At 42.3% G+C, this 27,904-nt stretch overlaps 1 protein-coding gene across 1 annotated transcript in view; it reads left to right on the plus strand.

Annotated features, from left to right (window-relative positions):
- Positions 1-27,904, plus strand: part of LOC147018698 (uncharacterized) — a 119,388-nt gene that overhangs the window by 57,832 nt on the left and 33,652 nt on the right. Inside the window, exons 8-13 of the mRNA XM_085898638.1 lie at positions 4,593-4,761; positions 5,278-5,380; positions 8,068-8,235; positions 11,568-11,601; positions 13,618-13,732; positions 17,990-18,214. The gene's annotated coding sequence lies outside the window, so the exon portion shown is untranslated. The remainder of the gene's footprint in view (positions 1-4,592; positions 4,762-5,277; positions 5,381-8,067; positions 8,236-11,567; positions 11,602-13,617; positions 13,733-17,989; positions 18,215-27,904) is intronic.

Here is a 27,904-nt window from a genome sequence, read left to right on the forward strand (position 1 = left end):
TATCCTGTACACAAACAAAACAGACAAACAAACAGACAGAAAGGGGTGAAAACATAACTTCCTTCACCTTTAAGTGGCGGAAGTAAATATCATGCTATACAGTCGGATATCGTTTTTGGCCCTATCTCTCAATGGTGAAGAATCACTTAAAACAGTTAAATAATGAATTATCGTATCCGGATTCGGATGTTTACCAAAATCGAACCAATTCGTCCTTGCGACACACCCAACCTGTCTATCAAGTTTCCTCCGAATCCGTCCACAACCTTTTTGAGATATCATGCTAAATATAATTTTTTGGCCCTGTCTCTCAATGGTGAAGAATCTCTTAAAAAAATTTGTAGTCGGATCTGAATCCGGATCTTCACCAAATTCTCATCAGTTCGTCCTTGTCACACACCGAACCTGTACACAACATTTCATCCGGATCCTTCCACACCTTTTTGAGATATCCTGTACACAACAGACAAACAGACAGAAAGGGGTGAAAACATTACCTCCTTCACCTTCGGTGGCGGAGGTCATAAAGTGCGCCAAACATGTCTGACACATGTTGCACAGTGAGTAAAGATGCAAAGAACTTACAAAGCATACCAGTTTCTCACCATTTTTTTGTTGCAGGAACATAATGATGATTGCTGTGATATGTGGTGAGACATCTGGTATTGAGCAGTGTGCATTTCTCACAGTATGGGCAATGTTACTGACATATGTTTCGTGCACTCTCGAGCTGTCAGGTGACCATGTTCAGGGTGGCCACAATGTCACCCATTGTAAAAATTGTGACATTGCCTTTTATCATTTCACCTGACAACACTGAAGGATTCTACAAGTTTATTCCACTGACATCTGCAGTACTCTTTTACTTTATTACACATTTTACAGCATATGATGCAAGCCTTAAGCGTCCAGTAGATCCGTTTGTGCTTATCATTGTCATTACATCTCAAATAATTTTATGCCACATGTTCTGTGGGACATTTTCCGGAGAATTTGTGGGGCGATACGATTAAAAGCAAGTCCTACTGCTCATTTAAGGTCATCAGTGGTATTCACTCAATGTGAAAAAGGGGAAAACGAAAGGAATTAACACTCTGCACACAAAGGCAATGCCACAATTTTTACAAGGGGTGACGCGACATTGTGGCCACCCGGTAGAACAAGAGGTGCTGGAGATGCTTGAGCAATATCATCTCACATCAGGACATTGATATTACTCGAATCTCAGTATTTCTTAACACGGGCTGGAAAAGTGGTATTTAGCAATGTGCTGAGTCACCAAAAACGAGCATTCAATGATTTAACAACCACGAAACGTCATTCGTATCGTTCATGTGACCTTTCAACATTCCACCACGACCTTGTGTAGCAAGGGCTGTGATTAAAGGAAGTTTAGGTTGGTCTCTTTTTGTTTTGTGTTTCCATCACAGCACGTAGCTGGGATCTTCGCTTCAAATCACATTATATGATGTTGATTTGTGCAGCCTCCTAATACCCTTGTAGTTCATGTAAAGTATACAATTGTCCATATATATATATATATATATATATATATATATATATATATATATATATATATATATATATATATATATATATATATATATATATTTGATATAAGCTTCTCCAATGAGCCTTAAATCAAAGTTTGTTAAAATCTAAAAAAATGACCAAAAGAATGAAATTTTGAATTGAAGCAAAAAGGCTCGAAACTCTTAAATATAGATGGTCTTGAGCTACAGTGGGGAGAACAAGTATTTGAACCACTGCCGATTTTGCAGGTTTTCCCACTGACAAAGCACGTAGAACCAATTTTTATCATAGGTACACTTCAACTGTGAAAGACGGAATCTAAAACAAAAATCCTGAAAATCACATTGTATGATTTTAAAATAATTAATTTGCATTTTATTGCATGAAATAAGTATTTGATACATCAGAAAAACAGAACTTAATATTTGGTACAGAAACCTTTGTTTGCAATTGCAGAGATCAGACGTTTCCTGTAGTTCTTAACCTACGTTTGCACAGACTGCAGCAGGGATTTTGGCCCACTCCTCCATACAGATCTTCTCCAGATCCTTCAGGTTTCGGGGCTGTCGCTGGGCAACACAGACTTTCAGCTCCCTCCAAAGATTTTCTATTGGGTTCAAGTGTGGAGACTGGCTCGGCCACTCCAGGACCTTGAGATGATTCTTTCGGAGCCACTCCTTATTTGCCCTGGCTGTGTGTTTCGGGTCGTTGTCATGCTGGAAGACCCAGCCACGCCCAATCTTCAATGCTCTTGTTGAGGGAAGGAGGTTGTTGGCCAAGATCTCGCAATACATGGCCCCATCCATCCTCCCCTCAATACGGTGCAGTCGTCCTGTCCCCTTTGCAGAAAAGCATCCCCAAAGAATGATGTTTCCACCTCCATGCTTCACGGTTGGGATGGTGTTCTTGGGGTTGTACTCATCCTTCTTCTTCCTCCAAACACGGCGAGTGGAGTTTAAACCAAAAAGCTCTATTTTGGTCTCATCAGACCACATGACCTTCTCCCATTCCTCCTCTGGATCATCCAGATGGTCATTGGCAAGCTTCAGACGGGCCTGGACATGCGCTGGCTTGAGCAGAGGGACCTTGCGTGCGCTGCAGGATTTTAATCCATGATGGCGTAGTGTGTTACTGATGGTTTTCTTTGATACTGTGGTCCCAGCTCTCTTCAGGTCATTGACCAGGTCCTGCCGTGTAGTTCTGGGCTGATCCCTCTCCTTTCTCATGATCATTGAGGCTCCACGAGGTGAGATCTTGCATGGAGCCCCAGACCGTGGAAGATTGACTGTTATCTTGAACTTCTTCCATTTTCTAATAATTGCACCAACAGTTGTTGCCTTCTCACCAAGCTGCTTGCCTATTGTCCTGCAGCCCATCCCAGCCTTGTGCAAGTCCACAATTTTGTCCCTGATGTCCTTAGACAGCTCTCTGGTCTTGCCCATTGTGGAGAGGTTGGAGTCTGATTGATTTAGTGTGGCCAGCTGTCTTTTATGCAGATAATGAGTTCAAACAGGTGCAGTTAATACAGGTAATGAGTGGAGAATGGGAGGGCTTCTGAAAGACAAAACTAACAGGTCTGTGAGAGCCAAAATTCTTACTGGTTGGTAGGTGATCAAATACTTATTTCATGCAATAAAATGCAAATTAATGATTTTGAAATCATACAATGTGATTTTCAGGATTTTTGTTTTAGATTCCGTCTTTCACAGTTGAAGTGTACCTATGACAAAAATTACAGACCTCTACGTGCTTTGTAAATGGGAAAACCTGCAAAATCGGCAGTGTATCAAATACTTGTTCTCCCCACTGTACCTCATATGGCCCATTTTCACCCATTACTGGTGTGGTAAGCCTGGTGGTGGCTTTGTGGTTAATGTGGTTGGCTTAAGATCTTAAGGTCATGAGTTTAAGCCCCTGTTGTAGCAGAAATAATGCCAGGTGAGTTGACTGTCTGTCTTCCTTCTGAAGTTGGTAAAATGAGTGCCATCTCTGGGAAAAATGAGCCATCTAAAGTATCCTGTATCAGAGTGGTGACCTATCCAGGATTGTGCCCCAAAACCAATTAAAATGCATCGACAGCCCGATGCACCTGATGTCATGAAATAAATTGTTGATGATGTGATGCTATCATTCTTCTCTCAGCAGGCTGTTCCATTTTGCTGAGAGTCCTGTCTTATGATGTGCATTTATTTTGCCTTGTTCAAACGACTCAGATATTGATAAACAGACCACCTGTGTGTCCATTAACATATCATTTTGTCTGTTTGGATAACTCTAAGCATCTGGGTTAGTGAGCATGGCATCCCATCCTTATCTACCCAGTCACACATTTTATGTGATTGCACGAACTTGTTTAAAATCAATCGTACCTATTGATGTCATGTGCACCAATATGCTTATCTACATAATATACCTTACATAAATTCTGCACCAAGTTTCGTTTGTGCGGGTCCTCTCTCAGTTGGAAGAAAACATGTTCCAGTCCTTTTATTCCACTTTTTGGGCATTTCTTGGACCACTGCAAGTATCTCATTCTCATAACTTTTCAATATGTTGGATAAAAAAGGCACAGCCAACTAAAAAAATGGCTTGGCCATTGAAAAGGGGATTAGTTAGTTATTTCATAAATCAATACTAATAAAAGGCAGTGTGTGTGTGTGTGTGTGTGTGTGTGTGTGTGTGTGTGTGTGTGTGTGTGTGTGTGTGTGTGTCTCCTCCATAACTCCAAAACCATAAAACCAAGCAGCCTGAAACTTTGCATGCATTCTAAGAAAACTCCAAGGAAGTGCAAGAGTGAAAATTGGGTGTTCGGGTTAATTAAAACACCCCTTTTGAAGATAATTAACGGCCTTATTTAATTATATCCTTCATCAGGCGATCCTCGGCCACCTGATCTCTGATCTAAAGATCACCTGATCTAAAGAAACCTGATCTCGGGGTGAATTCTGGCTGTGGTGGTTGTTTCATTCGGTGGTTTTAGAGACCTGTTTAGGGAAATGATTGGTTGTGGTTTCCACACCACTTGGATGATCACATCACGTGTTTTAATGTTTGCTCAGTCCAGTTGGATCAAGCAACACATGTGACACCTATTGAGATGACGCTGCACCATTTTGGGACTCCCAATCTGCACTGTAACCCGACATTTCGAAGTGGATCTGGCATGGATCTTTGAAAAGGTCGACCGTTTTGCGGATGCTTTTATGCTCATGGCTGGATTTGAACTAGGTGACTGACAGATGCTGCAATTTAAACTTATATACACGTGATACAATATTTGCTTTCAGTAAAATCGTTGAAAATTCATTCTTTACATGGATATACACATGTACATACGTCTACATGCAACTATTGTATAATGTCCTTCTCTGGAAAACACACCTACATCAATTTATACAAAGTGTGTGCTTGTTGAACAACCCCTGAAAATGATTACACTCCAGAGAATGATTTTCTAAAAAACAATTATTTCGTTCACAAAGGTCTCATAAAATGTACATGCATTTCAGTGTTTATACAAGAATGCTTTTTGTTTTTAAAAGTGTTTCCTTTTCTCACAATGACGTGCAATCCTTATGCTACATCAATGTTGCAGACATTAAAGGCACTACATTTTCTAAAACCCCACCATCTGCATCCTGCATTAATGACCACCAGTGTACAGGGTGTTTCAAAAAAGATTGATACAACTTTGACTTCCTGCCATTTCTTTGTATTTTTGATCGATACCGTTTTCCTTTTCAGGGTTTGGTGGTGTTGTCGTGGAATTTGTTCCTTGAGATTTCCAGCTCCGGAGCTCAACTATGCCATTGACAGTGAAGCAGAAGACAAAAGTGGTGGCTCTGTGGTATGAGACTAAATCATATGTAGACACCCTCCCCAGAAAATGTTGTGGTTGTTGATGGCACCGTTCAAGTGGAGATGGGCTTCATCACTGAACCACATCATGTTGATCCAGTTTGGGTACCGCTCCATCCTGTAACTGAGCCAATTGCACATATCAAGTCTCCTCCTCATGTCATCTTGACTCGGTTTATGCCTAATAGAGATGATGTATGGGAAAAGCTTCAGTTCCTTCGTGAGGATACGCCAGACTGATATTGGTTTGATACCTAGCTCCCGGGAGCGCCGGCGCTGGGACTTCTTGGGACTGTCCACTGCAGAATCCTGCATGACATTGATGTTGGCTTGGCTCTTGGTTACTGATGCTGGCCTGTCACTGTTGCTCTTGCTCTGGTTGTGCACTGTACCCTCGTGCTCAGTGTTTCACAATATGTTTATTGGTGCAATTTGTGGGTCCATCACGTGTTCTGAGGTCGTATTCCCGACAGAACCTCCGGCGGGTTTTATTGAAAAATATTCTCCCTCCCAGCAACCCAGCACTCACTGATGAACCTCTGAAAGTTTGACAATGATCCATTTGGCCATCTCTCAGAAAAAATGGCGACACAGACAGACAAACATATCTCTTATCGCATAGATGCTGTGGATGATGGTGGCGTGCTCAAAGAGCAAAAGTGCGGCCTTGAAGGCCTTTTGGGTTGTTTGCGTGTCTCTCTTTGGATTTGTATGACTCTCACTTTATCGAGTGTTTGAGGTTGGCTGCTGGTTGCCTCACTTCTGGGAGCCTGGATGTGCTGCCGATACAGTGTCCCCTGTAGCTTAGAGCGGAAATTGTAATTAGTTCAGGGTGCCTGCGATAACTCATCAACTCTTCACGAAGGATGCAGCGGGATCTTTAACATCCACCAACTAATTCTAGGAGATGGGACACCCGGCTTAAAGTCCATCTGACAGAGGGTGTGCTAACTGATGCAGCAGCCTCCCTGCTCATATCACCGATCCAAGATCGAGTGAGTCAGTATTCAAACCCAGACTTGACAGCTCAAAAACGATTATGCTACCTCTGAACTACGAGGTATCTTTTCAGCTCAACTTTTCTCGTTTAGATCACAAATATAATCGTGTTGTGGCATCGCTAAACTTGCATGGATGACACGTATTGCTGGCGGTGGCTTCATGCTTAAGGTTATGCAGTGACCGTTTTCATGGCAACAAACAACATGCACCTTCGATGTTGCTAAATGTCGATTGAGGACAGTTTTGTGAATCCAAAGCCAATGCTCTCTCTCACTCAGACATTCTTGAAACTTTTGAATGTGCGGGACTGTTTGTTACCCAAACGTCACCCGTCCTCAGTACCTCTCCCAGCACCCCCAAACCCATGGAAGACCTTTAATTGTATTCTCCATGGATGTAACAAGAGAACCCAGGCACCAAACACTGAAATCGTTTTGATGTTATTGAAGTCGCATCAATGTCTCAACCTCACTCTTATTTCTATTCAAAATAATTGAGCGATCATTTGTGTTCACGGATTCTGAATCCTGAACTATATTGATGTCTTGGTGAAATAAAAGTTGGGAAAGGGGATTGTGTGTAAGAGGCGCAGGAAGGGAGCTACTTGCACATGTTTGCTGGTGAATGTGGATATGCATTGTTGCTGCGAACACAGCTTACGCCAGTTTGCTCGGCTCAATTAGATCAAGCAAGACATGCGACGCTTTCGAGATGACGCTGAACCATTGTGGAACTCCCAATCTGTACGGTAACTCGACATTTAGACGTGGATCTGACGCGGGTCTTTGAAAACAGAGATAATCTCAAGAAATGCACCTGGCATAAACTCTTGAGTTGCATTCTATTTGCAATAACAGGAATTCAAAGCTATAATATCTCAATTTAAATGTGTAAACAGTAAAAAAAATAATTGGTAGAATATGCAAGCCCCATTTTGGACCTCTCAATAATCTCGGGTCTGTCCATCTATTCACACCATTATTACCCCAGTCCTGACTGCCTTCCGGCCGGTCATGCAGAGAGAGATTTGTGGCTGTTTTCACGACCTCGGGCAGCCGAGCCGACAGCAAAGGGGGTTAATTCCTCACCCAGAGCCTCCGTGTGTTTGGGTGTGCGCAACGGTGCAATTTATTTGTTCGGTTTTTTTTCTTTTCTTCTTCCAAACGTACATTCGTCCTTGTGAGAAGCGATGCGTGCTGGGTCATATAACTCAGACGGTGAGACTGAAGTCCACAAGGAAGCATCTGAACTGCAAATGATGATGCTCACACTGATTGTCCATTTATTTATTTACCTACTTACTTTGCTTTCAGCTGCTTTGTCAAAATTTACATTGTTTGGGTTTTCCCCTGATATTGCTCAAAATTTCCTGCAGTGTCCTTTTTGTTTCCTCCTCCTTTATTATCTTCTCTCTTCTCTCCTTCATTGAACTTTTGTTGATACTTATTTCTAGTGCCTGGAATGATAGTCCTCATTTTTCAAATACATGAGTTTGTTTTGGTAAAAGTTGCGACATTTCTGTTTTCGTTTTAAAGTAAAATGGGTCGAAGCAGGGGGTTTTGTGTGTCCTGTATTACAAGATACCCCAGGTATAAGATTGTCCACCATTTTGAGCTGTTTTGTTTGGATTTGATTCCCAGGCTGATTGTAAACTGTCATTCTGTCGTCTCACAGGCATGATGTGACAGCAATGCATGTGCCATTCTTCGGAGGGGACATTGAACCATCTGTGCGGGATTGAAAAGACATTGAACTTTTTGATACCTCTATCACCTTTGTTAGAGGTGCTGGATGTGTTTTTTCAGGTGATAAGGATGGGCTACAGCAATGGCTCTGCACACGGTAATTACTAACTGTCAGTTTTATAATGGAGTTCGAAATGAATCCTTGTTAACTGACTTTCTAGTAATTACTGAGAGGTTTTGATGACTGGTCTGGGAAGTAGAAGAGATGAACAGGTTTTTCCACTTTTATACTCAATACACTGGGATGTGATGGTACTTTGTGGTGGAACATTGTAAATATAAAATTCAAGCTTGAACAGGAGTGAGGCTCATGGAAGAGCAAGGTAGAACTGATCGTGAGACAAACATCAAGGGAATGAACAAAGAGGAAAAGAGGAGAGGGAGAAGAGGAGGAAACACCAAACCAAGCAACAAAGATGGTTGGGTTAGGAAAGGTTTGTGGGTGTCATAAATACCATGGGTCAGAATTGGGGATGACAGATGGCGGTGCACTGCTTGCCTCAAGTGCAGGAAGGGGAGTGAGACAAGACATTCTCTGTAAGGTGGTTCTCTAGAGCGAAGAAGCGAGGAATAAAATAGTTGAGGTGTTTCGTCAACCGGAATTTTTGGAAGATCAACCAGTAGGGGTTATTGGAAGAACGTGTGCATCCGAGAGTAGATAGCGAGGGTTGGAGGACTGAGAGAGCTAAGGGTGCAATGTTGGAGAATAGGCCATAGAAAATAGAGAGACCACCAATCTGCCTGAAATCTGAGAACAACAGACCTTGTCCTTCAGCATCATCACCAAAGATTACAATAATTTTGAAAGCTTTAGATTCTGCAGAATCCAGGTGACATGGATGTAATACTAAGGTACCAACCCCAAAGTGGAGAGTATGACTCCATGACTGTGAGTTGCTCTCATTTTTCTAAGGAAACACTTGGATGTTTAAATGATGCACATATCATCATTGTCTCACTGAGACATCATCACTGGGAGGATGCCCAGTCTTTGGCTGTCTTTGGAGGCCAGCTTTGCTCGGTCATCGGCAAGGAAAGGTCATGACTGAGAAGTTATAAGCTCAGGCCTAGAAGTTCAAGAGACTAAACCTCTAATGTGGATGACCAATGATCTAATGTGGATGGGTTCAGTCGATGATCATTCCAGAGCGATAGGGTGAGACTGTGCTTTTTTGAGGATTGAAGGACATACTCCATTTATCAGACCAGAGTCTAATCATTTCCAGAGAGAGAGAGAGAGAGAGAGAGAGAGAGAGAGAGAGAGAGAGAGAGAGAGAGAGAGATAGAGAGAGATAGAGATAGAGATAGAGAGAGATAGAGATAGATAGAGATAGATAGAGATAGAGATAGAGATAGATAGAGATAGAGATAGAGATAGAGATAGAGATAGAGATAGAGATAGAGATAGAGATAGAGATAGAGATAGAGATAGAGATAGAGATAGAGATAGAGATATGGTATAGGGGCACGGCATCAGTGGTCCAGCTGTGCCCCAACAAAATAATAGCTACTCAGCAGCCAAGTTACCATATGCAAGAAGAAGGTATATGGTGCATAAATTTGGTTATTTGAATTTCATTTTCATAAAGATGTATTGGCAATGAACACAAAGTTTTTAGTTTCCTTATGTATCAGAGTAGAAATCTTTTTCAAACCTTATGCATCTTCTTCTTCTTTCACGGCCACCATTATCCCACTTTTCTTGTGGGGTCGGCTGGGGGAAACTTGGCCCGAGTCTTCACAAACGAGCTGACCAGGCCTGATGTTCCACTAATTAGGGCAATAATTTGGCCCTGGTGCTGGCAATACGTCGCCTCCTCTTCGTGAGGGACACTGTCAGATCTTTAACATCTACCAATTAATGCCGGCAGACAGGACAGTTTGATGTACATCTGAGGGACGGTACACACATTGATGAATCACCCTGCTGTGTGTTTATGTGTGTGTATATATATGTATGTATGTATGTATATATATATATATATATATATATATATATATATATATATATATATGTATATACACATACATACATACACTGATGAGCCAAAACATTATGACCACCTGACTAATATGCTGTTGGTTCTCCGTGTGCCACCAAAACAGTGCCGACCCGCCAAGGTCTGGACTCTACAAGACCCCTGAAGGTGTCCTGTAGTATCTGGCACCAAAACATTAGCAGCAGATCCTTCAAGTCCTGTAAGTTGTGAGGTGGAGCCGCCATGGATCGGACTTGTCGGTCCAGCACATCCCACAGATGCTCAGTCGGATTGAGATCTGGAGAATTTGGAGGCCAGGGCAACACCGTGAAAACTTCACCAGTTCCTCAAACCATTCCTGAACAATGTGTGCAGTGTGGCAGGGTGCATTATCCTGATGAAAGAGGCCACTGCCATCAGGGAATACCATTGCCATGAAGGTGTGTACCTGGTCTGCAACGATGTTTAGGTAGGTGACACGTGTCAAATTGACGTCCACATGAATTGCCAGACCCAGGGTTTCCCACTAGAACATTGCCCAGAGCTTCACACTGCTTCCACCGGCTTGTCGTCTTCCCACAGTGCATCCTGGTGCCATCACTTCCCCAGGTAAACGGCACACACGTACACGGCCATCCACGTTATCTAAAAGAAAACGGGACTCATCGTACCAGGTGACCTTCCACTGCTCCAAGGTCCAGTTCCGACGCTCGCGTGCCCATTGCAGGCGCTTTCGACGGTGGGTGGGGGTCATCATGGGCACTCTGATCAGTCTGCGGCTACGCAGCCCCATACGCAGCAGGGTGTGATGCACTGTGGATTGTGACAGATTCCTCCCGTGACCACCATTAAAATTTTCTGTGACGTGCCACAGTAGACCTTCTGTCGGTTCGGACCAGACGGGATAGCCTTCGTTGCCCTCGCGCATCGATGAGCCTTGAGCGCCCAACACCCTGTTGCTGGTTTGTGGTTTGTCCCTCCTCGGACCACTGTCGGTAGGTACTCACCACTGCTGACCGGGAGCACCCCACAAGCCTTGCCATTTCAGAGATGCTCTGACCCAGTCGTCTGGCCATAACAATTTGGCCCTTGTCAAAGTCGCTCAGGTCTTTACTCCTGCCCATTTCTCCTGCATCCAACACATCAACTTCAAGAACTGACTGTTCACTTGCTGCCTAATATATCCCACCCCTTGACAGGTGCCATTGTAACAAGATAATTAATCAGTGTTATTCACTTCACCTGTCAGTGGTCATAATGTTTTGGCTCATCAGTGTATATATGTATATGCCTCTAGGTGGGGGAGGGTATTACAAGACTCTACCATTGACAGCACAGTATTCCTGTCCCCACGTTTTCTAGTGCTGTGAGGTGTTTTGAATTATAAGCAGTCAGTATGTTTTTTTTCTTCATGCACATAACCCAGGTTATTTCTTTTTTGCCGATACAGAGTTGCCAGTTGCCTATACATCACCCAAATAAAGGTAAGTGTCAGAAGAATGCTTTGCCTGTTTGGAACAATATCGCCCGTATGGCGGGTACTCTGCTAGTAGTCAGCAATGCCTCCAAGTGTCTGTCCATCTTGTGTCAGCTTAAGAAGAACGGTATGACAGTTGAAGACCTAGTCATGATGTGTAAGATGTACATTCACCCAATCTTAGAAATTGGAGCACCGACGTGGAGTTCAAGTCTGACGATCTCCCAAGTTAGAGATATTGAGCGAGTTCAAAAGAAAGCATTCTGAATTATCCCTTTTCCAAATCACCTGTCCTATGTTGACCTTTTCCTCATTTGTAATATTGATTCCCTCGCTAATCATTGCATTGAACTCCTTACGCACTTTGCCAAGCCTATTTGTTTCCAGTCGTCATCACAACCTTTTTCCTGAAATCCGCAATTAGTATTTGGACGTAGTAACCTGAGTAAGTCTAAACAAATTAATATTTCACAAACTTTAACACCTTGATACAAACAATCCTCCATTCCTTTCATTGTTCAAATGTTGAACAGTCACATTTTAATTATTTAAATGTTCCTGTACCTTGTGACCTCAGTCGTGGTACATTTTTGTGTTGTTTATCGTTTGTTTGTATTTCTATGTTCATGGTATTTTTGTACTTTTTAATTATCAGTTTACAATCTTGTCTGTTGTAATTTTGATATCCTTGTTCATTTTTTTTCATTTCCACATTTTGTTTGATAAGTAGTACTGAATTATCTGTTCCATTAGATGTTTTTCTTCATTCTTGAATTATATTCTTTATTATAATGTTTAAATTTGTTTATTCTTTGCAATTATAAATATTGCACGTTGATATTTATTCATGTACCGTATTCTTATTAAAGTTTCCTGTAAACCAAATATTTTCACTCCTTGGACTTCTTGTTTGATGATCGTTCGACCAAAGTAAAATTTATTTATTGATTTTTTTACCGCCGCTCACCATTTTCACCCCTGTCTGTCTGTCTGTCTGTCTGTCTGTCTTTTTGGACAAAATATCTCAAAAAGTTGTGGACATATTCAGACTAAACTTGGTGGATGAGTTGTTTAGAAGAACAAGCTGATTAAATTTTAGTTCAGGTCTGAATCCAGATCCGGCATATCAGTGGGATACAACACATAAACTAATCAGCTTGGCGGAGATATGTGCTCTACCAAGTGCACTTCTAGTTCTTTTTTTTTAACATATAATCTCCAAATGATCCGTCGAGGACTACATGAAGTCACGACTATAAATTGGTGTTTTCATAATCTCTCTTGAGAATCTCACGTTATTGAAAAGTAGTAATGTGCTTTTGCTTCCAAGAACATATGCATTTTCTGCAGGTGGAAAGTTATGATTAAAAAAAAGAAGTTATTTCCTTTTCGTGCTTCTGGCAAAAGCAGCAATCTTACATTTTGATAGCACTGCCTGTCAAACAAACTCCCTGGATGAATTTAACAGCATCATGTACTGTATATTATATTATACTTTCCCGAGAGAGATTTGTTATACAGTTTGCACTGTGAACTACAACTGTAAAGTACTCTCATAAAGTTTATGGCTGTGTATGCTAACAGTTCTGTTATTTACAATGAACACTTCATCACCATGTGCATGCGGTATTTCAGCCTCAGCTTTCCTAAAACCCCATCACATCAACAAGTTGAGTGGATAGAGATTATGAAGTGTCGAGGAATGTAATTTGTGGCCATGCTAATGCTTTTGACATTTAGAGAACATCTTTTGGCGCTTTGAAGACATTTAATTTGACTTTATTGAATCATGTATATAATCTATAGGTTAATAATACATTGAGAGACATTACCCTTACATGTCCATGGTGGAAGTAGATATCCTTCTAAGGCATCCATATTACCTTATTGTCCCCATTACATAAGGGTAGTTCAAGGATAACAATTAATTATTTATTCGAGAAAATGTAGAAACAAAATCAGATTGATAATTATTTATATCCAGACTCAGCTATAAACCCCCACCCTGTTGTTTCACATGCAGGGCGAGGCATCAATGCGTGCGTCTTCCATTGGATGGACGTTAAGTCGGAGGACCCGTCTGCCCACAATGGTTGTTGGTGGACATTAAATATTCGACGGCATGTTTTGTAGAGTAGGTGAGTTGTTGCTCGCATTCTCAAATTACAAATTCCTGCACCTTCAGTCGATTACCCTGTGTCGTTCAGAGTGATGAGCCATGCAGGATTGTCTTGCTTTAAAATGTTTGTTGACTAGTCGTGATATTCCCCCGAGCTCTGGAAAGAGTATAGCCCCAAATTATTATTTGTTTTTATTCGTAATTAACAGCATTTGAAAGCACTCAAGATCACTTCCCAATTCACAACCATTTTTTTTAAACTCAATGCACCATTTAAACACATAATTAAGTGAAATAAATTGATCACAAATTTGTGAATATGGTCAACAGTGAATTTCAATTTGTTTGATGTTTTCCATAACATAGAAGCTAATGATACACTTTTGTTCCAGAGCATGTGTAACTATGTTGGCAGACATCTTGGTTTTACCCAGAATGCTTGAATAACATTGATGTCTTTTCCTGTTTAGCTTGCTCAGGGTGGACAATATAATTGCACAAAATTTCTTCATTGAATGATGATTTCTATTTGTTCTACGATTTGAAGTTTGCGTCGTCCTTGAACTGCCGGATTAAATAATAACCAGATGACAGGTTATAATAAGACAAGTTTCCTTACAAGGCCCAGATATAGGAGTGCGGCCATTAAGCAAGGCCCAGATTTAGGAGGAGGCCATTAAGCAAGGCCCAGATATACAGTAGGAAGAGGCTATTAAGCCCATCAAAGCCTGCGCTGGTATTGACAACTGAACCGATGGTTGTTTGTCCATGCTCTACCCTTTTAAATGTTGAGCATCAAGCAAGGAAGCAGCACATTTTTAAAAGTGTTTGGTATCACTCGGATGGGGTTTGAACCACCGATCTCCCAGACTCGGAGAGTACACTCGAACCATTACGCCAGTGAGTCAACACCACCGAGTTTAGTTTATGTCCATGAACCCCCAATAAATTTTCATCAATGTTTTGTCGCAATACTCTTTGGATTATTACTTACAACATCATTTCTGTCATGTTATTATATCTCTCATTCAATGTTATTGAAATTTTCATTTAATATCAGAATTTTTTTGTGGCATAATGGTTCGAGTGTCCACTCTGAGTCTGGGAAGTTGGTGGTTCAAACCCTATTCGAGTCATACCAAAAGAGTTTGAAAATGGTACCTGCTACTTCCTTGCTTGACGCTCAGCATTTAAAAGGGTGAAGCACAGACAAACAACTGTAGGTTGGTAATAACAGAGCAGGCTTTCATGGGCCAAATGGCCTGATGCATTGAAGTTCCATGTAAGGTAACTCGTATTTAATTAATTAAACAGAATTTAAAATTATATTAAAAGAGCACAATATCTTGATTTTGGAACTTTTCTTTTATTCCACTTGTCAAAGTCTCCTGCGATAGCTTACACAACCTTTTCAGGGATGAAAAGTCACTAATGAATGGTGGAATGTAATCATAATCTGTGAGCTAACAGAGATTTGTATTACATCTCGAGTACAAAAGGTTTGAGAGCTCGACTCATCAGATGGTGAGATGGGGACCTCCAAATGCCCATTCTTAAGTTTTCCAATTGGTGCATTAAATAGGGGGCGCTGCTTGAAGTACCTCCCCAAAGTCAGTTTAAATTACATTTTTGAGTACATCGAACAAACTGGTGCCAAAAGTTTCATTTTGGCACTTTGATTACAGTTGTGCAATTCTTAAGTGACGAATTTGGTGCAAAACCCATTCAAGAACGGCCTAAAGGGGGCACTATTTTTAGCACATTTAAACTGCATCTCAAGTACATCAATTAAACTATGTGGAATATTATTTTGACCTTCCTAATGAAGGATCAGTAGTTCTTCAATGACCCTTTTGGTGCAAAACCCATTTAAGAAGCCACAATATATGGAGCTAAGGATTTGTGCAAACACCAGCCTGAATGAGTGAAGGTATGAGAAGTTCATGAAGACATATGGACCAAAGGGAAATGGAAAAAAACCTTCTAGCCAATTTGAGGGGCATGGATGCAAGTTGACTACCACCTTGCGAAGATGAGCTCAATACTCACATTAAGCGTGCTTCCTTTGTTGCCAACTTGTGGGCAAGAGCAGATCAAAATCATAAAGAGCAGCATCCCACTGAAGAAAATAGCTGGCAGTTAGTTGATGACAATTACAAACTGGTTTGGTTCGAAGGGGAGCAACTTCCTGAAAGACGTATCCCAGACACAGACGAATTAGAATCAATGGACAAGGAAGAGAAGGATGACATGGAAATTGCATCTTCAGATGAAGATGACAGTTCTGACGAGGATGACTAGAATATTGTAACAGACAGGCAGGCTGAAACCATAATTATACCAACACTAATAAATATGAGTGAACTCATGATTATGGACATATTCACAGGATAGGAATATAACTTTTGCCTGACAGTATGTGTGTGACTCATCAGCAGTTTTGATGCTTTGTCTTGTAAGTTTTAGCGATAAATTGATATCATTTTAAAATTTTTCATGATATGGATATGGATATCAAAAGGTAGTCATCGTTGACACATGACAAAAGTTTGGTTTCCAAAGAGCATAACCACTTGAACATAGGCATGTTAGTGTTCTGTTGCAACATATAATTAAATACAAATGTTTTACCACAATAGCTACTTAGTGGATGCCCTCTTGCCAAAAGCGTGAAACATTAGACTAGAAAAACTGTTTAATTTTCCATTATTCATGATGCTTGTTCCATATGCACTGAATGTGTTGGTAAAATGCCAGGTCCATTTACTTTTACTGATCACTGATGCTCCTTTTATGTATAGATGCCAGATCTACATGTCACACTTGATTTGATCATTGAAATATACGTAGTTGATAGAAAAGTTAAATTGACAGTTTCTTTGTTGTTCTATTCTATCAGGGTCAAATTTTAAGGCATTCTATATGCTTTAAATCTTTCATGTCTCAAAAGTGTACATGTTCTTATCATGTTACCTTGAGAACATAAATAGGATTTCAACCATAATTTACCATAATTTTCTTTAAATTCAGAATGTAATGCAAAATTTGATATCTGATAGAATATTACACATTTTACTGGTTTAATTACAAGGAACAATATAAATATTCGATATGAAATTATCTATGTTTCACCCTGACCTGCTCTCTATTAATCTTAATTTCCCAGAAACAGGTATTTGCCTGTGACCCCTTCTTAAATGGGGTTTGCACCAAATTCGTCATTTAAGAATAGCACATCTGTAATCACAGTGCCAAACTTAAACTTTTGGCACCAGTATGATCGATGTACTCCAAAATGTAATTTAAACTGACTTGGGGGGGGGGGGTTCAAGCAGCGCCCCCTACTTAATGCACCAATTGGAAAACTTAAGAATGGTCATTCGGAGGTCCCCATCCCACCATCTGATGAGTTCAGCTCTCAAATCTTTTGTACTCGAGATGTAATACAAATCTTTGTTCGCTCCCAGATTATCAGGTTTGTTTCAGAAACCATCGTTTGAAGTGACGACGTAGAATGCTTAGCAGACACTTGTTAATGGATGCAGAAAGTTATTTCTCTCCAAGCAAAAGCGATCATAGTAAAAATCACAAATACGCCGACAGGTTTGGACAGTTAAATACAGGACTTGGACTTGAAGTCAAGAGGAACAAAAGGAAGTCGCAAACATTCTTGGCATTTGGAGAACCTTGAAAAGTCTCAAAGGAAAAGCATTTATGGAAGGTGAGTTTTTATTTCGCACCGACCCAATGATTCATTCCTCATTGACTTTGGCTTTGGCTCTCATTCATGGAATTCCCTGGTAAGAGTAGGAACTGCTAAGTCCCTCAAGTTCTCCAATGCATATGATACTCAGGACTCTGCGGCAGTGATTTTTTTCCCCTTTACCCAAGTGTATTATCCCCCTTTCCTGGATGATCATTGGCTTTGGCTGTGCCTGAAATTCAATGCATCTCTGGCACAGACTTTGCCTTCATGACCGATCTTCCACACCAGCTGCAGACAGTAGGGATTTCATAGCGCATTAGCTCAATGGAGTAGTGCTCCGACATCTGCATTTTATATTATTTATTTATTTACTTCCATTAACGGATGGTGTCCAGAGTTATTAAAAAAAAAGTTATCATTCACACGGGGTAATTGCTTTGGCAAGAAGGAAGTTAGGCTTCTGAGTTTAAATTCCCCATCCTGAGACGAGAGTGAATTCAAAGAAAATACTTTACCCTTCGCTTTGATTATTATTACTTTTGATGTACATGATATTGCATTTAAAACCAGGCCCGAGTCCAAACATCTGGTCATGTTTGGAGTGAACCAAGCTGCACCACCTGCAATGTGAAGCAAGGTGTTTTGACACGTCATACAGTTCATTATTACCAAGGGATATGTATGCAGCACGGATGTGTGACTTTGAATAAAGGGCCGAAGGTGTGTGATCAACTGCACAAGTTGGCTCATGTGGTCAGTCGTGAAAGGCGAACAGGACTCTCCGTTACTGCAAGAGTGAGTATTCATAGTTTGTTTCAAGTATGAGTGAAGTTCAGCCATTAATTATGTAAATAAGTAGTTGATTCACAATGTGGTTTGTGCGTAACACTGGTGTGATTTTCCTTATTTATCTTGTGATGACAAATGAACAGATCAACAAAGACCTACTGGTGGTTTGGAGAACTCCTACGCAGTTGATCGAGCTTTAACTTCATCGTCATTCTTGCCAGACCATATGTGGCTTTGATCATGCTTTATAAGCTGTGCACCTGCATGGGAATGTTTATGCTCATAACTCTTTATTAGTCCAAAAGGCTGAAAGTTATCTCAAAATATATTTAATTAATTTGCAATGGTGCTTGCTCGTATCTCAAGACACAGGTTTGGCATGCCCTGGTCAACAATGTCTGTAAGAGCAGTTATGCATATGATTATTAAAGTTGACAAGGTATTTCTTGAAGTGAACGAAGCAAATTCTTTCCCATGGATTTGTGGAGATCAGGAAATGCACTGCAGTATAGCTCAGAAGGTACAGGGCCATTTCCAATAGGGTCCAACCACAGGTGGTGGGAGCATGGAAAGAAATGGCTTCCTATGACCCCAATAGCCCCTTTGACCCAATAAACAACCCATGTCCTGCATGTACGTGTGTGGTCGCACATTCCACATGAGTATGCTCAACTCAGTGTAGCCAGCCTGTTGTAATCTCTCCACTGGCAAAAGGATGGTTCACCAATGTTCAGAGGCATGCCATGGTGCCTTTGCAGAAGGCAACTGGATCATCTCTCGAGGTCTTTATGTTAAGCCATTGGATCACTTTATGGTGTCGTTACAGTAGTTCACTTTATTGGCTTTTTAGAATGAACATAGAACGAGCTTCATTTGTGCTGCCAGATGTACCAGGATTCCATTACAGCTATCTGAACTGCTTATGGAATCATTCCATCCCAAGCATGTGGTAATTAAAGCAGACACTGCTGATAACGACCTACTGGTTACTTGAGATGGGGGTTTACCTCAAATATTTGGACAGAAGCTTATTTCTAATGAACGAGGAGTAGAAAAGTATTTTTTTGCATCTCCCTCGCACCTAAGGTCCTCCACCTTGTGACGTATGAAATGCCATTCCTTATTGTTGAACTCTTTAAATGGATTTTTTTTCAATTTAAAGTTAGGAATCCTATTGGTGCATTGTAACTTAGTGTTTGTTGTAAAAAACAAAAATATATATGGATATATATATATATGGATATATATATAAATATATATATATATATATATATATATATATATATATATATATATACATATATATATATATATATTTATGAAAAAATGTAAGTGAGTGACCAGAGGCAATTGGGAAGCATGGTAATTTTGTGTGCCAACGGGCATCGAAGCCGATTCACCAGGAAAAAAATCATAGAACCGTCAGAAAGCATTCGGAAATGAAAATATAAATAAATGAAGAAAAAAAAATGAAAAATCAAATGCAGGTGAGCGACTCAAGACAATGGGGAAGCACAGTTCGTATACTTAACAATGTGTAAGCATACCCTACTCGTGTACATATATATATATATATATATATATATATATATATATATATATATATATATATATATATATATATATATATATATACACACAAATCATGTTGTAAGCATGATGTAATGAGACTTCCAAAGTCAGACCTCATTGATCAGTTCCTGATATATTATTGCAAATGCTGTCCAGATCTCCTCACACACACGTCATGTGATGAGACTTTAATTCCTTGTGCCTGCACTGGATTGAAAACCCAAAATGCTCTGCATGATTTTAGAGCCAGATCAAGATCTTAAATGTCCCTAAAAACCCCAGATAAGAGTTGATCTCAAATTTGAGGACATTAACCATATGCCATATGGCTTACGCTGCAAATGTCTGTATGATCGAAAGATTTTCTCAGATTATGAAAATTGCACGATGTATTAAAGCATTTGGAAGTGTTTGGACACATCGAGAACCTTCAAAATCGTTAAATATTATGGAGATAGTCAAATCATTCACACAGGAGGAAGAATAATTAAACTGCCAGACAAGAAGTACCGATGAGGGTTTTCTTTCTTTCCTGACTAAGTGCAGTTCATTATCGAGATGTTGGAAAGACAGCGTCTGTATCATCTCATGATGATGTGTTTATTTAAACATTCAATCCCACTTTCGTTACTGTCTGCCTCAAATTGAGTTGGGCGTGCACGAGACGTCGGTCTATTGCTGCAGGAATCATTTCTGACACAACTTAGGGCAAACTTTCCATCTTCATCTGCAGTAAGAAATCTTTCCAGTTGAAAGATCCAACTTCAAAACTTATGAACGAATTGACAGCGCAAAAAGGTATTCCACACCTTGGTGAGCTTATTCGACCGGGATCAAAGACCTTTATTTGGGGGACTTTCTGCAATTGGCAAGTTGGACGCTTCAAAACTCTCGACGCCATTTAAAGTCTCTGTTGTCTGCCACACCTGTTCTTTGCCGATGCAATGAAAGTACTTGTGCTCGTAATTCATGCTTTATGGTTGTTACAAATGATATCTACAGCTAAGATATTGCAATTATTTTATCTGCACCATTTTTCTGGGGAAAACTTTGTTAAAACTGGAGACCAACGTTTTCTCCCCTGCAAACTGCTACCATGTGGCGACAGTGAGTGTAAATGTTATAACCACCCCAGGTGACCAATCTATCACATTGGATTGCTTGTGAAGTGCCTTGTGCAAACGAGGTGAGTTTGTTTGATTTTGCAGGCTCTACTCTAAAAATGTGGATCTACAAAGGTAGTGTCTTTGTTTATAAATGTGAGAATATGATGTGACCGTTTCTTTAGTGATTGCAAACAAGTTAATAAATCGCACTTGGGTCGTGCTTGGGTTTCAGCTGAGACAGTTTCATTGTTGTGTTGATTCGACAGGCGGCATGGGATGGGCAAAACGGGATATAGATATTCAGTTTTTCCCCACACATGAGCATCTTATGTTCATTTTATTTGTTATCTTGTATATCTATATCCTGTTTTACCCATCCTAGGCCACTTAAGGCTAGATTTGGACAAGGCAAAACAGAGCGGATTATTTATCTTGCCTCCTGCTCAGTCTAAAACTGCATTGGTTTTAATTGAGCAATTTTCCATAATGTATGCCTCCAAGGGTTATAAATCAAGGAAGCCGAATCACCGTCATCACAGGAAAGATGACGGGAACTCAACATGCTTGCAGCCTTTGAGAAACAATTGATATTTTAATTATATTGGCACAAGACAGATGGCACAAAAGCCTGGACGAAAGACAGACACAAACCACTAACTTAACAAGGAAATGAATCCAATTGGCGCCAAACACACTTAGTCACATTCACGCAGAACCAGTCCAATGGAAAGTGCACTTCAGGGCTGTAACATGTTGGACAGTCCATAACCGAAGCTTGAAGGATGCAGGTGAGGGTGGCATAAGAGCGGGTGTGGAGAGGCCAAGTAGTCATACCCGCTAAGATATACCAGGAGGAAGAGCTTGATCGGATGAAAAAGTCCAAGAGAGAGCCTTGCAGCACAGGGCCCAAGTGTTAATAAAAATGTCCTCATGCCATCAGAGGTTTCTGCCTTTGAGGTGTTCCCCTGAATCTTGTGACGGTTGTCAACCAATGGCGGACAGCGCCTGTGTTGGCACAGCCCTGATTGATGACTGCAGAGATGGGGCCATCTCTCTATGTCGGTGGCCAGCACTCGTACATTTTTTTGCTGACCCGAGAATAGCCCGAGGCCGTAAGGCATGCTTTCAGCAAGATCTGACCCCTGACAAACTTCTCAGCCAGTTCCATAGACAGAGAGAACATGTGTTGAAGACTTTCTTACCCTCTGCATTGAAACAGACCAGGCCTGTCTCTCATGCAGGCTGTACGCCAGAAAACCTATCCTCACGTATGTCCTTAATACATGATCACAAAGTCTTGCAAACTAAATGAAGCATATTCCGCTTAAATTCTATCGACAAACAACTCCCCCCCTTTCCCTCTCTTCAAATAAATGTATCTATTTGTTAGTCATTAAAAGTAAAGTTTCGCATTGATCTTTTCAGCCATTTCAGAGAAGATTTTTGAAGGTTGTTTTTTTAAAAAAAGCAATATGGCTGCTGAAACACGTGGCCAATGACATCATTAATTTTTTTCCCTGCGGATCATTTTATCCCGAGATGACCTTCAGAAATTTTCATACTGATTGGTTGTGGCATTCTACACGTGCAATTATGACATCATAAACAAATCACACTCATTCCCCATGAGGAGTACTTGCTATGTGCCAAGTTTCAATTTTTTCCTTCGTGTAGTTTCAGAGATACAGAGGTCCAAAGTTTTTTTTCCCCGTTTTTCCAATGTGGCTGCCACACCACGTGACCTATGACGCTATAATTATTGAAGCATTCTGCATGAGTAGTCGTACCAAATGGGGAAAATTTCGTCTCAATCTGACAAGCGGTTGCAGAGAAAACCATGAAAGTTCTGTGCAGACAAACAAACAAACAAGCCGGTAGGCGGCGATGGGTCATCGAGCATGGAAACTATAAGATATAGAGCAAAATGGATGTCATGTAGCGGAGAGGGAATCACCTTAAGGTTATGCATATCAAATCTCATCCAGTTCCATCTACTGATAACGACTCGGTATCCATTTGAATGAAAAGTACCGAAAATGCAGTTTGAAATCGGAAATCCCCAAAGTTTGAATGGGTGCTGTGGGTGAACAAAGATCTAAATCGAAAATCCGGCTCGATCGTTTGTGCACAATGTATTCCAGACGATTAGTGTGAATTTTCATGACCATCCGACCATACACCCAGGAGGAGTAGCATTTGGCGTGAAGGCACCTCCAGCTCTCGCATATTATCGATTTTTGCACTAATTGACCTTTGACCCTTGACCTAAGCGAAATCGGTCAATATGTCCTGAGGCAAAGTTGTAGTACTCATTGAGTACCATATGAACCTGCAAAGTTTCATTCGTATTGATGCACTCACCTGGTCGCTAAGGGGCCTTCAGTTTTCGCCAATTTTCGCGCATACCCTAATTGTAGGGGGCGCTGCGGGTAAAGTATTCCATATATCACAAAAACCGGAATATATTTGATAGAGTATCACCTGTAGATCATTCGTGCCAAATTTCATAACTCTACGTGGGATAATGGCTTTCGGAATTGATTTTGCGTGAACGGTACCGATTTTGAAGGTTTTCGGTTGTTGCTAGGGAACCAAAGCGTCCCTAGCAACCATCACAATTTCCAAAGCACTAGGTCATAAGATGTACCTACCACCCGAGTTTGGTCAAAATCAGGTCAGGTCAGGTATGGGAGCATGTGCCAGAACAGGACGTCGCTGCGTCCACTTTCCGCCGGTACTCCAGGGGCCTCCGTCTGGCCATCCCCCAGGCAGATGCCAGGCCCATCCCCATCTCCTTGAGATGATGGTCAACCTGTTGCAACCATGAGGCACGTGGTCGACCCACTGGCCTCCTCCACTCATGAGACTCCCTCGCTGAGAGAATCTGGTGAGCAGGATCAGAGTCAGGAAAACGAGCCACATGCACATACAGCCGCAACTGACGCTCACGGACTATGCAGGTAACAAATCTCATCCGAGTCTCTCTCAGCAACCGCTCGTTGGACACAAAATCCGACCAGCGATAGCCAAGGATTCTCCGAAGAGACCTGGTACCAAAGGAATTAAGTCTCTGTCTCAGATCCTTGGTCAGAGTCCAAGTCTCGCACCCATAGAGCAAGACTGGAAGTACCAAGGACCTGAAGACTCGGACTTTCGTCCTCCCGCACAGGTACCGGCAGCGCCACACCCCATGATCCAGTGAATCCATGACTCCCCAGGCCCGACCCAGATGTCTATTGACCTCTGACTCGCAGCCAGCAGAGACATGAATATCACTGCCAAGGTAAGTGAATCTCTCCACGACCTCAACATCCTCACCACAAACAGACACAGACAGGACAGCAGCATCCAAGATGTCACCGAAAGCCTGGATCTTAGTTTTGACCCAAGAAACCAGTAATCCCAACGGCTCCGACTCCTCATTCAGCACCTCGAGGGCCCCCAAGAGGATGTCTAAAGTCTCCGCAAAGATGACTGCATCATCTGCAAAGTCAAGGTCCGAGATCTTGACATTCCCAAATGACGCACCGCAACTTGATCTCTCCGACATCCTCCCTAGAATCCAGTCCATACAAGTGCTGAAAAGTGTGGGGGCAAGTACACATCCCTGACGAACTCCAGTAACAACTGGAAATAAGTCAGAGATGGTACCACCACACTTCACAGCACTCTCAGTACCAGACTAGACTTCAGACATCAGATCGATCAGTTTTGGTGGCACCCCACGAAGACCAAGAATCCTCCAGAGGACATCCCGATTCACTGAATCGAACGCTTTACAGAGATCAACATAGGCTGCAAGCAGCCCCTGCCGAAACTCTCGTCTGCGTTCGGTGAGGACACGAAGGGCAAGGATACGGTCAATCGTTGACCTCTTTAGTGTAAAGCCTGACTGCTCTGGACGCTGGTGCTCAAGCAGATGGTGGCGAACCCTATCGAGAATTATCCGAGCAAAGACCTTGCCCGGCACTGAGAGCAGCGTCACCCCTCGGTAGTTGTTGCAGTCTTGGCGATCACCCTTCCCTTTCCAGAGAGGGACAACAAGGCCCCTCTTCCAGTCAGTTGGGATGATGCCTGTGTTCCAGGCAGAGTACAAAACTGCATGCAACGACACGAGTGCAGCATTTCCACCAGCCTTGAGAAGTTCGGCATGGATGCCACAGATCCCTGGAGCTTTGCCCCGTTTCAACTGGTTCACCGCAGCCCGTGTTTCCACAAGCGAAGGTGGACCACAGTTGATTCGAGGGTCAGCAACAGGGATTGTAACACCCTTGACGTCCAACTCGACAGTTGGGGGATCAGCCTGGTACAACCGCTCAAAGTGACCGGCCCAGCGGGCCTTCACTTCAGACTCCTCTGTCAAGAGCCTACCACTCTCTGCTCGAACTGTAGTGCTCCAAGGGATGGGCTTGATGAACGTAATGCGCGAATTCCCCTGTAAGCGGGACGAGAATCACCTGTCCACAGGTGATGCTCTACCCCCTCACAGATTCCTCGCATATAGGCCTCCTTGTCCACCCTCAGTGCACGTACAGTTTTACGCCTCAGCTGCCTGAACAGCTCAGCTCTGCCATTCAGCCTGGCCCTGCGATTCTGGTCAATGGTATCCAGTGTCCCTTGAGAGAGAAAATTCTTCTTTGCCCTGCGGTGAGCTCCAAGGCATCCACCGGCAACATCAAGGACGGTGGTCTTGAAGGCGCTCCACAACTCTTCAGGACCCCCCAAAGCACCCAGACCCCCCAAGTGTCCACTCAGCCTGTTCGCAAACTCCTCAGCTAATCTCTCATCCCTGAGCTTGGCAACATCCAGCCTCGTCTGGGATGGTACCATTCTCCAGGATTTAAGGTGCAGCTTTAGAGTTGCTAAAACAAGCCTGTGGTCAGTATTGAGGAAATGAGCACTCCGGTAGACCCTGCAGTTCTGGATCATCCTCCAACGACCGTCAATGAGGACATGGTCAATCTCCTTTGCCACACCGCCAGCGTTGGAATACCAAGTCCAGCGATGAGCTTGTGGGCGCTGAAACCATGAACCAGCCACCCTAAGTCCATGACTTCTTGCAAAGTCAAGGAGCTTAGTGCTATTCTGGTTCATAGTTCCTGACCCATGGGGACCAACACACACCTCATAACCATCCCTATCAGTTCCAGTCGATGCATTGAAATCCCCCAAGACTAGAAGTGTATCTCGTCTGGGGCACTGATCAACCACAGACTCGAGTGTGGCGTAGAATGCATCCTTCACGGTGAGATCACTCGCCTCAGTCGGAGCATAAACAGAGACCAGGGAAATGACACCTAAGGAGTGACGAATCCTTAATCTCATAATACGCTCGTTGACCGGTGTTACCTCAATTATCATTGGGGTCAGCTTATTGGACACAGCTACAGCAACTCCTTGGGTATGGTAACCATCAGAGCGACCAGACCAATAGTAGGTGTAACCACCCACCATTATCTCGCCGCAATCCAGTCTCCGAACCTCAGAGAGAGCTGCAATCCCGATGTCCAAACGCTTGAGCTCAGATGATAACAGAGACAGGTGATCATCCTCTCTTAGGGATAGGACATTCCAGGCACCCACCCGAAGGGACCGCCTCAGGTTAACCCAAGGAGACCGCCGTCTGGTGGACGACACCTCAGCACCACTCCGACACACTCTCCCGCAATCTGACCCAGGGATGTTACCCCGTGGTTTCCCTCCTATCAAAGATTGGGGGTCCCGAAGGCTTTGCCCCAATCCCGTCATCCGGTGAGCTGCCCTGCTAAGGGAAGCTGCACAGGAGTTACTCCCACGGAGTGGGTTTTCAGATTTTTTTTTTGCGTTTTTGCATTTTGCGTAATGAAGGGTTTTACGGTGGCCGGAGTGCAAATCCTGCCACCAACCTCCTAATAAGAAGTGACCCAACTGCAGGAGGACGTCCGCAGACACAGTTGGGCACTAGATATGGATGGCCGTTGGCTCACAAGGAGCTCCTCCGCCCTTTGACAGGTTTTGTTTTTAATCCTGCTGGGTGTCCATATCCAAACACCCTCCTCACCAGAAAACCTGGTGGGGGAGACGGTTTAGTCGCCGACAACCCGACCATGGAACAGGTTAGTACAGGTTTACATGGTACCTGTAGCAGGTCACAGATCGAACCTGACCCGACTCCAAAATCCGCGCATGTTTACTATCAATTATGCTGATGACAAACGAACAAACATCCAAACAAACAGACAGAATTACTAACAATAAGGGTCACCTATTTCAGAGACCCAACAAACGGACCCAAATGCAATACCCTCTCGGAATCCTTCGGTGAGGGTAATAAAGGGTATTTATTATCGTTCGCAATTTGCAAACATGAGTGTTTATCCCGTTTCACTTCAATAACCTCTTTCAGTTTCCCAACATCGTGAAATCACCCTCCCTTCCTCCTTCCCCCCACTTCATGCTTTAATTTTTTTTAATTGTTCAATTTTTTCTGCCAGCATTTTTTTTTTCTGCCTCTTGAATTTTATGAGCAATTTCAAAGTGATTGGTGTTCTTGGCTGACTGACATACAGCGCCCATCGAAAGTCCTCACCCCCCTTTCAATATTTTCATCTTTTCTTGCCTTACAGCCTGGAGTTAAATTGCATCAGATCATCATTTTTTCCACCTTTATTTACACATCGTAACCCACAACTTCCAAGTGAAAAGCAAATTCTACAAATTTCAGAAAAATTAATTAAAAATACAAAACTAGAATATCTTCGTTGGATAAGTGTCCCCCCCCCCCCACTGAGTTAATACTTAGTGGAAGCACCTTTGACAGCAATTACAGTTGTGAGCGTTGGGATAGGTCTCTAGAAACTTTGCACACCTTGATTGGGCATTATTTGTCCATTCTCCAGTGCAAAACTGTTCAAGCTCAGTCAAGTTGGGTGGGGAGCATTGATGAGCAACAATCTTCAAGTCATGCCACTGATTTTCGATTGGATTTAGGTCGGGGCTCTGACTGGACCACTCAAGGACATTTATCTTTATGTTCCTT

Source organism: Eptatretus burgeri, chromosome 10 (assembly GCF_056783735.1).
Source record: "Eptatretus burgeri isolate ZD-2024b chromosome 10, Ebu_testis_v1, whole genome shotgun sequence".
NCBI lineage: Eukaryota > Metazoa > Chordata > Myxini > Myxiniformes > Myxinidae > Eptatretus > Eptatretus burgeri.